We start from the raw sequence: 12,916 nt of genomic DNA, 5'->3' as shown, positions 1-12,916 counted from the left end.
GTTTTTTGTTTTCAGAACGTGTTTTATAAAATATTAGTTCTCCAAAATAATAATCCCAAAATACCTAGATTGGACAAGGAATATGATCAATGCATGGTTAAGGGAAAAAAAAAGGAGAATGACAAAGAGGAACCAAAATGATCAATTAATTCAAGTTAAATCTCAAGTGTCAAAGTCTAAAAATTTGTAAATTCAGCTCTCAATTTTACAATTTAATTGTGATAAATTTGTAACTTGTGTTTTAAATTTTAATAAGAAAAATACATTTTTTTATTCTTCAACCATGTTAAAATTTAGAAAATAAATTGCAAATTTATTACAATGATATTGCAAAATTGAAAGACGAACTTGCAAATTAGTGAAGTTTGACACTTGAGACCTAACTTGAATTAATTAATTTTTTTGGGACCTCTCTATCATTAAATGCTGTCAAAGTTGTGATTGAGGCAACACTAGAAGCCAAACTCAATAGCTTCTTATCTAATCAAACTTATAGGATAAAAGCTCTTTTTACATTTTTTTTTTAAACCAAACAAAACATAATGAGTTTTTTAGACTCAAACTAACGTTTGAATTATCCAAACCTCAATTAGAGTCTCATCCAAGCATACCTTAATCTTTCTGCATTCAAAGAGCACCAAAAAACGATAAGGCTTTAATCTGTAATTTGACCTTGTTGACAAAAAAAAAAACCTTTAAAATGGGAGAGAATTTCAATTAAGGACCATGTTAGCTTCTTATTTGCCAATCAGGCAAGGTCGTCGAAGCCCTTACTGCCAAGGAATCACCAAAGCTCCGGCACCGATGACATTTTATTTGAGAACTGAGATTTTTAGGTGGCCAAGGATGAGTTTGATTCCATGATGTTTAACAAATAAAATAAGTGAAGTTTTAAAATTCTCAATTTGTAATTTTTTATGTCAAATTAACAAGTGACATTTATAAAATAACAATAATTCATTTAAAATTAATAAGAATCTTTTATAGTTTTAACAAATTAGAAAAAATGATAGGAAGGGCTTAATTGTACGTGTTAGTTATTCACTAACAAGTATCTGTTTAATTTTAATAATAGTACATTGGGATGTTTAATAAGTAAAATGAGTGAAGTTTTAAAGCCCCCAATTTGTAATTGTCCATGTTAGATTAACAAGTAATATTCGTAAAATAACAAGTTCCATTCAAAAATTAACAACACACATTAGGTTATTATATGAAAGTGGCCACTAAGCTTTTTAGGTAGCCAAGGGTCATGAGATCAAACCCACCCTTGGCTACCTAAAAACCTCAATTCTTAAATAAAATATCACCAGTATTGGAGCTCTAGCGATTGGCCGTCGGTGACCCTCCAGTAGTAAGGGCTCGGGCAGCCTTGTCACCAACGGTGGTCCAACGGCTAGTGCCGGCGACGATGATGGCAACGGTGGGGGTTTTTTTTTGTTTTTTAACTATGACGGACATTTCAATCTTTTCGCCTATGGAATTAATATGTTAGAAGGACCAGATGGCTGTAATGCTATTATCAAATCATTTAATCCTTATGAGATCTAAATATTGTACAATGGTCCTTGGATACTATTTTCCTAATTTTAAATAGCTCCCAATTCTCGTGAATATACTCCCTTTATTAAACACCTTCTAAAAGCAAAATCTAGTCTATTTTATAAGTTATTAATTGATAGGATTGTTTTTTTTAGTAAAATTTTTAAATTACCCTTGAAAAGTAAAAGAGATAGAGAAAGACAAAATAATATTACACGGCTTTTTTTTTTCTTTTCACTTGAGGGTTATGTTTGGAATTTCACTCACTTGTATTCCTTATACTTTTGTTATATTGGCGTTAATGAGGCTAATAAAAATGACTTATAAATAAGATTGAAAGAGTATAATGAAAAGCGAGATTGAAAAGATGAAATGGTTCCAAACCTCCAATGTGAAAGCACAGGAGAAGTAACTCAGTTTGCAAAGCTTCTTTGGACAATTGGAGACCAATTTCCATCATTAAATGGAACCCCAAAATGGCAATATCCAATGGGGAGGATAATCGGTGTCACATTGCAAAATGAGTTTGCATTGCACCTGTAAATGCCATGGTGCTACACTTCCAATTAAAACCTTGAAGCTTTTTTTCCCATTCCTCTCAAAAGTTTTGATCAAATTTTAAAGGGTTTGGATTTAACATTTTACAGGATGGTACACTCTCAAAATATATGATTTGTTTGGATGTGTGATTTTACAAAAGTAGAAAGTGGTTGGCTTTGTTTCAGATATATAAGAAAATTAACAAGTAATATCAGACAAAGTTGTCAAACTCATGAGTTTAAGTAAACTTATAATAACAATATGAATCTGTAATATAAACTCGTATTATAAACTTGTAAGAATTTACCTCTAATAATAAATATTATTAAAATGAATAATAACATATTCAAACATAATATTTTAATAATCAATTTTACCTAAATGTAATCCAAAGTATAATATTTAAGAATAATACACACCACACACGCACAACATAATTCATAATTCTCGAAATAAAATTAGCAATAAAGTTTCTAACAAAGTCATTCAACCTAAACAATTATAAAGCATGTTAATCTATATTAAACAAAGATCTTCAAACCTTCTATGGTTATCATCTTGGTCATCTTCAAATTCTTCATCAACATCATCATCTCCATCTATATCACCACCAATAATATTAAAATCAACTCCAAAATGATCACCACGCTCTATCATCGGCTCATGAGTAGAATTATTAATATTCTCATGACTTCTTATGGATTGCAAAACCCCACCCTCCTCCATGTTGCAAATATCTTCATTATCCTCCCTTATATTATCCATTCATCATCTGAATGAATATCATCAAAGTTATAGGCATAAGATCTTCTATTCTCCTTGCTTTTTTATTTCAAATTGCATATTACAAACGCTAAGTCATTCATCTTTTTCGATGCAACCGATTTTTTTTTGTTATGAATCTAAAACAAAACAACTTCATCAATATTCTAATATTTAATATAATAATGTAAATGACATTTTAAAATTTATAACCTACCATCTCAAAAGCATCCTAATTATGTTCATGTCCCGAAGAGCTACAACATAATATAATAATGTAATTTTTTTTTTAAGTTCAGATCAACCATCCCCATAAGAATTCCACCATTCTGTTAGAGGCATTTTTGTTCTTATAGCTTGTGCACTACCATGTCCAAACATGCCTCTCACATAGTAGAAGTCATTTAATTGATACTCAATATTATTTCTCTTTTTTGGATCTTCAACCATTCTTGAGAAGCAACTATGCAACCCTTCTTTAACACAATAATCAGCTTTGAAATCATAGTTCTAGTGAAAATGAGGATTAAGATAGTACGCGGCTACATTTAAATGCCAACACAACTGAGTTTCCCATCTCTCATCAATTATATTTAAAATTTGCTCATAGTTACAAAAAAAAATCATAAAAAAAGTTATGATATAAATTTGCATTTATAAATTTAAGAACAAGAATTATATTTACTATTTACCTCTCTTTGACATTGTTAAAATTCTCTTTAATCTTTTATCATGCACTTTCCATTGTTTCATATATGAATCCTATAGCTACCAAGCAAAGAACTTTAACAAGAGGAGTAGTAGCCTTCTTCCAGAAACTCTTATTCAAAGCACTTCTAGCTACTTCTTTTCCTTTTTTTTAATGGACGAAAATTTTCTATCATTCCATTCCTTTAAACTAAACAAACTTATCAATACTGCTTTATTTTCACTAAGATATATGATGAAGCTCTAAATCACTTTAGGCCATCAATAAAAACTAGAATGTTGTAGGAAGCAATCTAGGTCATCTCCTAAAAGAGCAAATGCATACAAATTTTCAAACTAAATGCCAACAAGTTAAAAGAATGAGAGTGATTAAAGGTTCAGCAAGGTCTAAAAATGCAAAAATTAGATGTTTGTAATTTCTAATTTTAATGTGATGAGATGAATGAGTGAGATGATGAGCTCAAGTTAGAATCCCTTGTGATAATCCTTGAATTTTAGGTTTAAAATTACACAAGTAATTACAATTAGCTTAATGTAAAACACTCTAAAACCTTCAAAGTATTGTGAATCATTAAACTCAATGATTACTAAAAAATTTAAGCTAAGTGAATCAAGATTAATATTATGTTCAGCCTTGTTCATAGCCACATAATTCAAACCAAAGAAAGTAGTGGAAAAACCTCTCAAATCAAATTCACATATCCTATGTTGACCTAGCATGAGACATAGTGAAAATCTTGAACAAGAACACCAAGAACATATTAACACATTCAAGAACATTCAAATGCATTCATAAATTCTGGAATTGAAACACAACATTAAATCTTAATTCAACATATATAACATCAACTTAACATGAAAATGGAATCAAATCTCACAACCAGCCAGATTACAAATTTTGAATTCCAAAAGAAAAGAAGAAGAAATTATAGAATTGAAAATACAAGTGAGGAAAATAAATATGAAAATCTCAAATCACAAATTCATTTTCCTTAGAGCTCAATGAAAAATCGACCACTCATACTCCTTTCCATCACATGGTTGAGTTCTTGAGCTTAAGAGGCTTTCATGGATATTGAATGAGGATAAAGAACAGACCTAGAAATTAACTTGAGTTGGACGAAAATGGAGCTAGAAGAAAAAGCAAAGCTAGATGCAATTCTGAACTGGATGAAGAAGGATGTGGCTGGATGAAAATTGTAACATCCCGAAATTTTAAGACTCGGATTTATAAAAATAAAAATAAAATAAAATATCTATAATTAAATTAAAATTTAGAATAATTTGATAGAGGTCCAGAGTTTGAATTTTTCTAAGCAAAAGTTTAGTTTTATTTGATTTTTTAACTATGAAAAAAATTACCAAAGTTGACTCGGGCTTTTGTGCAATAATAAAAAATGTTGGGTCATTTTTTGTAATTTTCCCCAAACTTTTGGATCAGCTTTTATAAGGGAAAAGAAATGCAGAAAACACAGAAAAAAAAGAAAGAACAAAACACACACAGAGAGAGAGAGAGAGAGGAAGAAGAAAGGAGAAAGAGAGGGAGTTAGGCTCGGATCTAGGAGTCTTTGCAACCGTTGTGAGCTCAGCTACACGATAGGTAAACTCCCTACTTCAATCCTCTTCTCTTTCTCTTGATTTTCTTCAATTTTTGGAAGAGGAGATTTTTAGATTTTGATTCCAAAGGCTTTATTCTTGTAAGCTTTTGTTTCTTTGGATCTTAGGGAGTATGTTTTGAGTTTCTATATAGTGATCTAATGTTTTGAGTGGATAATTAGATGAAAAGAGGTGTTTTTAGGCACAAATTAAACCCTGAGAAATTGGGTTTTTGCTCTTCAATGGTTTAAGCTTATTGATTTAGTTATAATTTTTCTATTTAAGCCCAATAAGATTTAAATTAAGGTTTGGTTTTCATTATAAGGGCTAATGGTGAAAGTTGGTGACACTAAGTGAAGGTTTTTAATTGATAAAAAATTATATAAATTGGAAATTAGCCTAATGATGGCTAATAAATGGTTTTGGTGGTTAAGTGATATTATGTGAATGGTTGGTTTAATATATGGACTATTGGGATGGATTATGGCTCATAGACCCAAGTTGTGTGGTATGAGTTATAGTCTTCATTATTGCTATTTGACATGATAGGTGATGTGGATCACTTATATGTTGTAGGGATTGTTGGTGGAATTTGTTCGGAAGTTAAGGATAAGCCAAGTGCTATTTTGTACAAAAGGAACCCTTTTGGTACCAAAGGGTTAAGGTAACAGGGGAAATTTATATTTCTATTACTCTGTTTTAGCTATTTTTGAATAAATATTACTAGCTATCATGCATTATATGTTTTAAAAGATTAAATGTGCTTTATAAGGGGTTATGGGGTACTACTTTGATTATAGTGCAAATATGTTTTTTTTAATTGTTTAATAACAATGTTTTTATGGAAACGAGATTTATAAATGTTATACTACTTTAGAGTGTTAAATGGTAAATACTCAGGAAAGATAGACAAGAGTAAAAGGCATGATCTTGGTGGGAGTTCACCAATGAGAAGGTGTGGATTTTTGATATTTTATGGCACACTGTCAGTACTCAGTGTTGTCTTACGTATTGTGGGCTCAGTGCACTAAAGTAGTTAGTGTATTTAGTGTTCGACACCTCTCAGTGGGGGAGGGAATCCGACATATGAAGTGAGAGGTTTAATGCTTAGGCCAAGGTAGCCCTCACATGGAGAGTAAGTCGGGTTGACTCTAGGAGGGAGTTAGCTTTGACTGCTCAGGATTCACGTCGAAGGGGCATAGGCGGTTCGGTGGATTAGATCATGCCTTAGACTATGTTTTGTGCCTGTGGAGGTACAAGTAGGTATAAGGTTTACCTGTGAGTTAAAGAGTGCCGGGGGCATTTTGTTGGTCATAAAAGGCCATACCGGCCTAGGTCATGCATTCATACATTTTAAATGGCTAAATTATATACTATGTTAAATTTATTATTCATTTATTTGATTATGGCTTACTTTGTAATAATCAATGTAGATTTTTTCTGTTACTGAGACTGTGGTTGTCTCACCCCTTTCTTTTCAATATTTCTAGGTCCAGGTGAAGGATCCAGTGGTGGACGGGGAAAAGAGCAAAGCTAGGGGTTTTCTTGTGATTTGTAAAGAACTGCAACCCCTTTCTTTTGAGCAAATATATTGTAATGTATTTAAGATTAGGGTGCCAGTAGGATATGATTATGTGTGGTGTGTGTGAATATGTGTGGATTATGTGCTTGTGTATGAATTTTTGTCTGTTTGCAGACTTGTGGCTAGGAAACTTGGTTATGGTGTGTGGTTTTGATGGATTTACTTAGTAGACCAAAGTTTCTATTATAAGCAGATATTTATTTTGATATATATGTGATTTTATAAGCAAATGCAAAGTGGTTGCATTGCAAATGATATGTTATGGGCAAACATACACCTTGGATAGAAAGAATGGGTGCGTGGGCCCCATAAGGAGCTTTGAGCCAAGTGAAAATGTTTAGCATATGTATTTATATAAATATGGTATTTGGATTGATTTGTGACCACTCTTGTATGATTTGTGCATTTTGGGAGTTTAGGGTCCATTTTGGGAAATGGCACCCGGGTGGTCAAATTTTGATATATGAGGTTTTTCCATCATTTGAATGTTCTATCAGGTGTTTTTAGTCTTATTTGACGTGTCCAAAGTGTTCCCACAGGTTTGTAACCATTAGGATGAGATTTGGACAATTTTGAAAATGGTTTTTACCAAAAAGCTGTACTTTTGCATCCGGGTGTCCAAATCTTAATCCGACCGTTGGATTTCTCTAAAATTTGGGTCACAAGTAAAACCTTTTATAAGCTTCGTGTGGGCTTTGGAATCATGTCGATCGAATATCGGACGGAGAAACACACACTCTGGAATTTGGTCTGGAGGTGCTGTCATGACAGCATTAAATTGCTGTCATGATAGCTACAGTGTTGATTTTGTAACCTGCACAAAATTTAATCCGTCCATTGGATCTTTTCAAAATTTAGTATGCTAATAGTATTCTTTAAAAGTGACATGTGGGCTTTGGAATCACTCCGATCGAAGGTCAGATGATGAAATGGTGCACTCCGGAAGTTGGTCTGGAAGTGCTGTCATGACAGAAAAAATAATCAAATTTTTAACATGTCTAATTTTAAATCCGACCGTTGGATCTTTTTGAAATTTGGTATACTTATAGTACCCTTTGAATGTGATGTGTGAGTTTTAAAATTACTTCGATCAGAGGTCGAATGACGAAATAGTGCTTTCTAGAAGTTGGCCCAGGAGGGCTGTCATGACAGCATCTTTTTATTTCATTTTCGTCTAGCTTGCTTCCGCGTGCTATAGGTAGAACCTATAAATTTTTTTTAAAGGTTTTAAATATTTACTTTGCAATTGTGTATTTGCTTAGTGATTTAAATGGTTTGTTTCCTAAGTTGATTTTAGGATTAATTCCTTAACCACACTTAGTTTATTTGAATTGTGTGATTTTTGGATAACACTCGGGGAAAGTGTTACAAAAATGATGATGAGATGAAGAAGAAGTGAATATGGAAAATAAAGCTAATCTAGACGTGAATATGAAGGGTTGAAGAAGAGAGAAAATCTAGAGGAATGTGCTGAAAGTGAAGTGAATTATGAGCCAAAATGAAAATAAAAGGCTTAAGTATGTGTGGAAAATGTGAATGGTGATAATAACAAGGCAAAATCTAGATATTATTTGGCTAGAAATGAGTTGGAAAATAAGCATAATTTGGTTGGAAAAATGATGTGTAAATGGCGCTTAAAGAGCCGAAAGGTGAGCTGGACAATAGATATTGAACATGTGACCAAGGTGTAGAAAATGTAACTCTCTTAGGCTCCCAATAACTGCGACATGTCCTCCCATTACATCTGATCATGTCACACCTCCCATGCCTCTTATTCACTTGATGATGTGTCCCTCAATGCTTCCCATGCTCCTTTGATTATTTATTTATTTATTTATTTCTTCCCCTAATTAAATCTAAAATGGTGCTACATCAGCCTCAAATAATTTTTGAAATTGACGCCATTTGCTTCCTTTCTTTATCTTCTATTTATTTATTATCTTCTTTAATTCTTCTAAGTGAATTGACATTGATCCTTAATTCCAAAATTGCCCTCACAAAATTTGAAAATAAAAATACAATGACTAAATAAATTCTAAAAAGAGAATTAAAAAAGAAGAGAAGAGAATTAATGCCCAAGATATCAATTTAGGGTTTGAAAGTGACAAATCAACACAAATTAGCAACATTAGAGTCCATATGATCAATATAGAAAAGACAACTCAAAACCAAGAATGAAACCCTAATATGCATAATTTGATGCCAAAACGAATCATTTTAATATGTAAAATATGTGACTAGTTAACATGATATTGTCAAATATGTAGTAGCAAATCAAGTTGTAGCTGGTCTAATTAAGCCTCAATCATTTGTAAATTTTCTTAAAAGACTAATAAGCATTGTTCTATTGTAAATATATGTCATAATTCTTCTCCTCTTACTTATGGTTTCTTGATGTAATATAAGTTTTTTTTTGGTCAAAGTCCTCCAACATCAAGTTGATACAATAAGCTGCGCATGGTGTCCAATACATATGTTTTCTCTTCTCCATCAATTTTTGTCTAGCTGCTTTGTAGTTTACAATATTATCTATTATTATTTGCACTACTTTTTCTATAACTTCATCAAACATATAAAAAACTCTAGCAACTGTCTTAGAAATACAAGAAGTTTCTAATAAATATAAAAATACAGTCCTTTTAGTGTTCACCAGGAAATTACAAATTGCATACCTTTTTTTTATTAGTCTACATGTCATACATGATGCAACAACCTATTCTTGTCCATTCACTCCTAAATTGGCCAACATAGCATTGATGTTTTTTTACTTTTAAATTTAAGTACTTCTCTCTATCTCATGATAAGAAGGGGTTTTAAACCCGATGCCATATTTTCCTATAATCTTACACATCTTTATAAACTCTAAATTTTCACATAATTAAAAGGAATGGCATTTATGGAAAAAAAAAATCTAGCTATTTGTTGACAAGTTTCATCCCCCAAGTTTTTCTTGAACATTTGATTAATGGTTGATTAGTGTTGTTCATATTCTTACTATTATTTTTTGAACTTTTCAAGAAATTGATGATCCTTTTTTCTTTTTCTCTAAACTCAACTTGTGCTTGTGTATGTTGATCTTCTTCATCAACATCAACACATTTTTTTTTTGCTTTTAGATGCTACACATTTGGCTTTATATATGTGTGTTAAAATCATTTTTCGAACATCATTAAAAACACTGACACTAGTTTTAGCATCTATCTTAGTATCAGCTAAGTGGTATTTTAATCTGTAAATGCCTCTACTAACAATTTTGCCACAATAGTACACTTTACTCTTTTACCATTCCTATCAATATTTAATTCATGTTTCCATTCTATATCAAATCTATTTTTAAGATAATGTTTTCTTCCAATAACAACTTTTTTCCAGCAACTTCACTTGATGACATATTCAATTTATTACATTGATGGCACTTAACAAGATTCTAAAATAAAAAAGGAACATGTTAAACAAAATCAAATGGATAAAGATATTATTTTATGTAAATATATTAACATATCACGTACGTAAATTTTATACTAACAAGCATCTCATTCTTAGGGTTTTTTTATTCATATTCATGCCAATTTCAAGGTGAAAATTTATGTACCATTTTTGTAAAGATGCCAAAGTAGAACTCTAAAAAAAAGTAAAGTGTTCAGTAGTTGATCTAAAAGGTTGTTCACAAAAAAAATATCAACAATACCCATGAGGCTGTGACCTTGAGTTCTTGACCAAAAACAATAATTTTTGTCCTTTTTGTAATGATTAAAAAATTAATAAAAATTCAATGTCCAAAAAGTTGAAGTCTCGAAGAAAGAGAAAAGTTACCAACAAGAAAAGAATTACCATGCTCTTCACACTAAAGCATCAATGTACTCTTCAATAAAAAAAAAGTTTTTCCTTCTTTCTCCCACCCCCTCTTATTTCTTTCACTTGTGCTCTCTCTCTCTCTCTCTTCTGGTATTTCTTCCTTCAAGCAAGTCAAACTAGAAGAATAGATTCTTGAAAGACTTAAATGGTGGAAGATGAATCAAGAAGGCACACAATAAAGGACACCAGTGACCTTTTTAGGTCAAGTTATTTTTTGTATTTCTCTCTTTATTTACTATTTAGGTTGTGGGCTATTTTTTTAGGCTTGATTTTAATGCAAACTTTAACTCTCCTGGCTCGATTTTAACTCACCAAGTTGATCCTTTTTTATGAGTAAAGAAAAAGTTTAACCAAGTTAGTGTTAGTGTCGAGTTTATAACTAATTTAACTATTTTTCTATGCTTAAAATGTTTATTTGACAAGTTTAGGCGAGTTAACAACCATGATATTAGACATTTTACAAGTGATGTTTATAATTTAACAAGTCATGGATGAAATTATACATAATGGATATTGTATAAGCAACATACCGGTCTCAACAAGTAACGTAAGGAAATTTAAAAGTTATATTAGACATTTTACTTATAAAGTTATTAATTTAACATGCCGTATTTGGATTACATGGGTTACATACTACACAAGTTAAGATTATGTACTTAAAAAGAAACATAAAGAAATTTACAAGTCATATTAGATATTTTACTTGTAAAATTAGTAATTTAACAAGCCATATTTAAATTTACACATGTTATGTATTGCACATGTAAAACTTGTAAAACTTTTAATAAATTTCCTTAAGATGCTTGGTAAGGCTATAATTTTACATGTTAAATATCTAACTTCAATATGTCATTCAAAAATTATTTGGGTCAGAAAAGTGAAAGAGGAATGTACTCATGAAAAGGATGACTCTGAGAATCTACAAGGCAAACACTCTAAAGAAGTTGAGTACTCTAATCTTCAAACCTTTAGTTCTATTCTTGGGGTTAGATGAAAGAACATAAGAGATTTCAATGCATTTATAAAAACTTGACAACTCAAGAAAAGGAAAGGCATTATCTGCACTTAAAAAGACAAAGGGTTGAATTGACTCATAAAAATCAAACTTTCATGATAGGTCTTCCAAGGAAAAAGCCTAAGCTTTCTTGTGGCTGAGGGGCTTCTATTGCTGAATTCCACTTTTTTCTCATTTGATTCTTCTACTCAAAGTTATCCTACTCTTTTTATGGGTAAGAAAAGACATATTAAACTACCTTGTGCTTTTGATCGTGTGATAAAAAATTAAAGCAATCTCATATTTTGTCAAGTAGGCTCACGAAGCTGTACTAAGAAAACTTCCCCTTTCACCATGAGAGCTATAGGTTGGAACTGTCATGGTTTTAGGAAGGCAATGACAGTTCAAAGACTTAAACAACTAATACAATCTAATGACCCTAACTTTTTATCTCTATCTGAAACTAAACTTCATGTATTTGCTTCCTGTAAGCCTCTTGTTTCATTTGGTTATGACTCTTTTATTGGTGTTAATGCTATTAGAAAAGTTGGTGGCACTGTAGTTGCTTGGAAGCCTTTTTGGGAGGTGAAAATATTTGAATGTAATGCTCATGTGATTTGCCTAAAGATGTGGAATAATGCAATTAACTATTTTTATTTTGTCTCTTTATCTATGGGCCTCTCAAAATGTTTGATAGTCATGTTCTATGGTCTTGGATTAAAGACACTCTGATTATATTCTGAGTCCCTAGGTTCTTTTGGGAGATTTCAATCAAAAATTGGTCCTCCAAAAGATAAATATAGTTGTAAACAAGGTTCCATTGGTTGTGCTGACTTCTTAAACTATATTAAACATGCCAACCTCATTGAATTGATACAACATGGTCCAAACTTCACATGGTCAAATAACAAGATTGGCAATGGGTTGGTATTGGAAAAATTGGATAAAGGTTACTGCAATTCTGAGTGGCTCTATATTGTCCCCCTTTATTCCTTTTAACTTATGGGATTGCTACCTCAAACCATAGTTCAATTGTCCTCTTTACTCAATCTCCTCCAATGTTCAAGAAAAGATTAAAACGATTTGAAAATTTTTGGTTTTAGTTTGAAGAGTGAAATAACATCATACACTCTTGTTGGTCTTCTTCTACTTCTAGCTCTCCTACTTACAAATTTTATCAGCCTTAGACTCTTAGAACAAATCTTCAATTGGAAATCTATAGGCTCGTGTCGGTGATTTGGAAAAGCAACTTGGTTCCTTACAATCTCGTTGTCTTAACTCTGATGGTTTCATTTCTAACAACTCATTTTTCTCTTGTAAACATCAACTTGAATTTT

This window comes from Prosopis cineraria, unplaced genomic scaffold, assembly GCF_029017545.1.
Source record: "Prosopis cineraria cultivar Desert tree isolate PC_DT_omini unplaced genomic scaffold, ASM2901754v1 PC13, whole genome shotgun sequence".
In the NCBI taxonomy this organism is placed as follows: Eukaryota; Viridiplantae; Streptophyta; class Magnoliopsida; order Fabales; family Fabaceae; genus Prosopis; species Prosopis cineraria.
The sequence above is the reverse complement of the archived record's forward strand: the minus strand, read 5'-3'. Positions refer to the sequence as shown.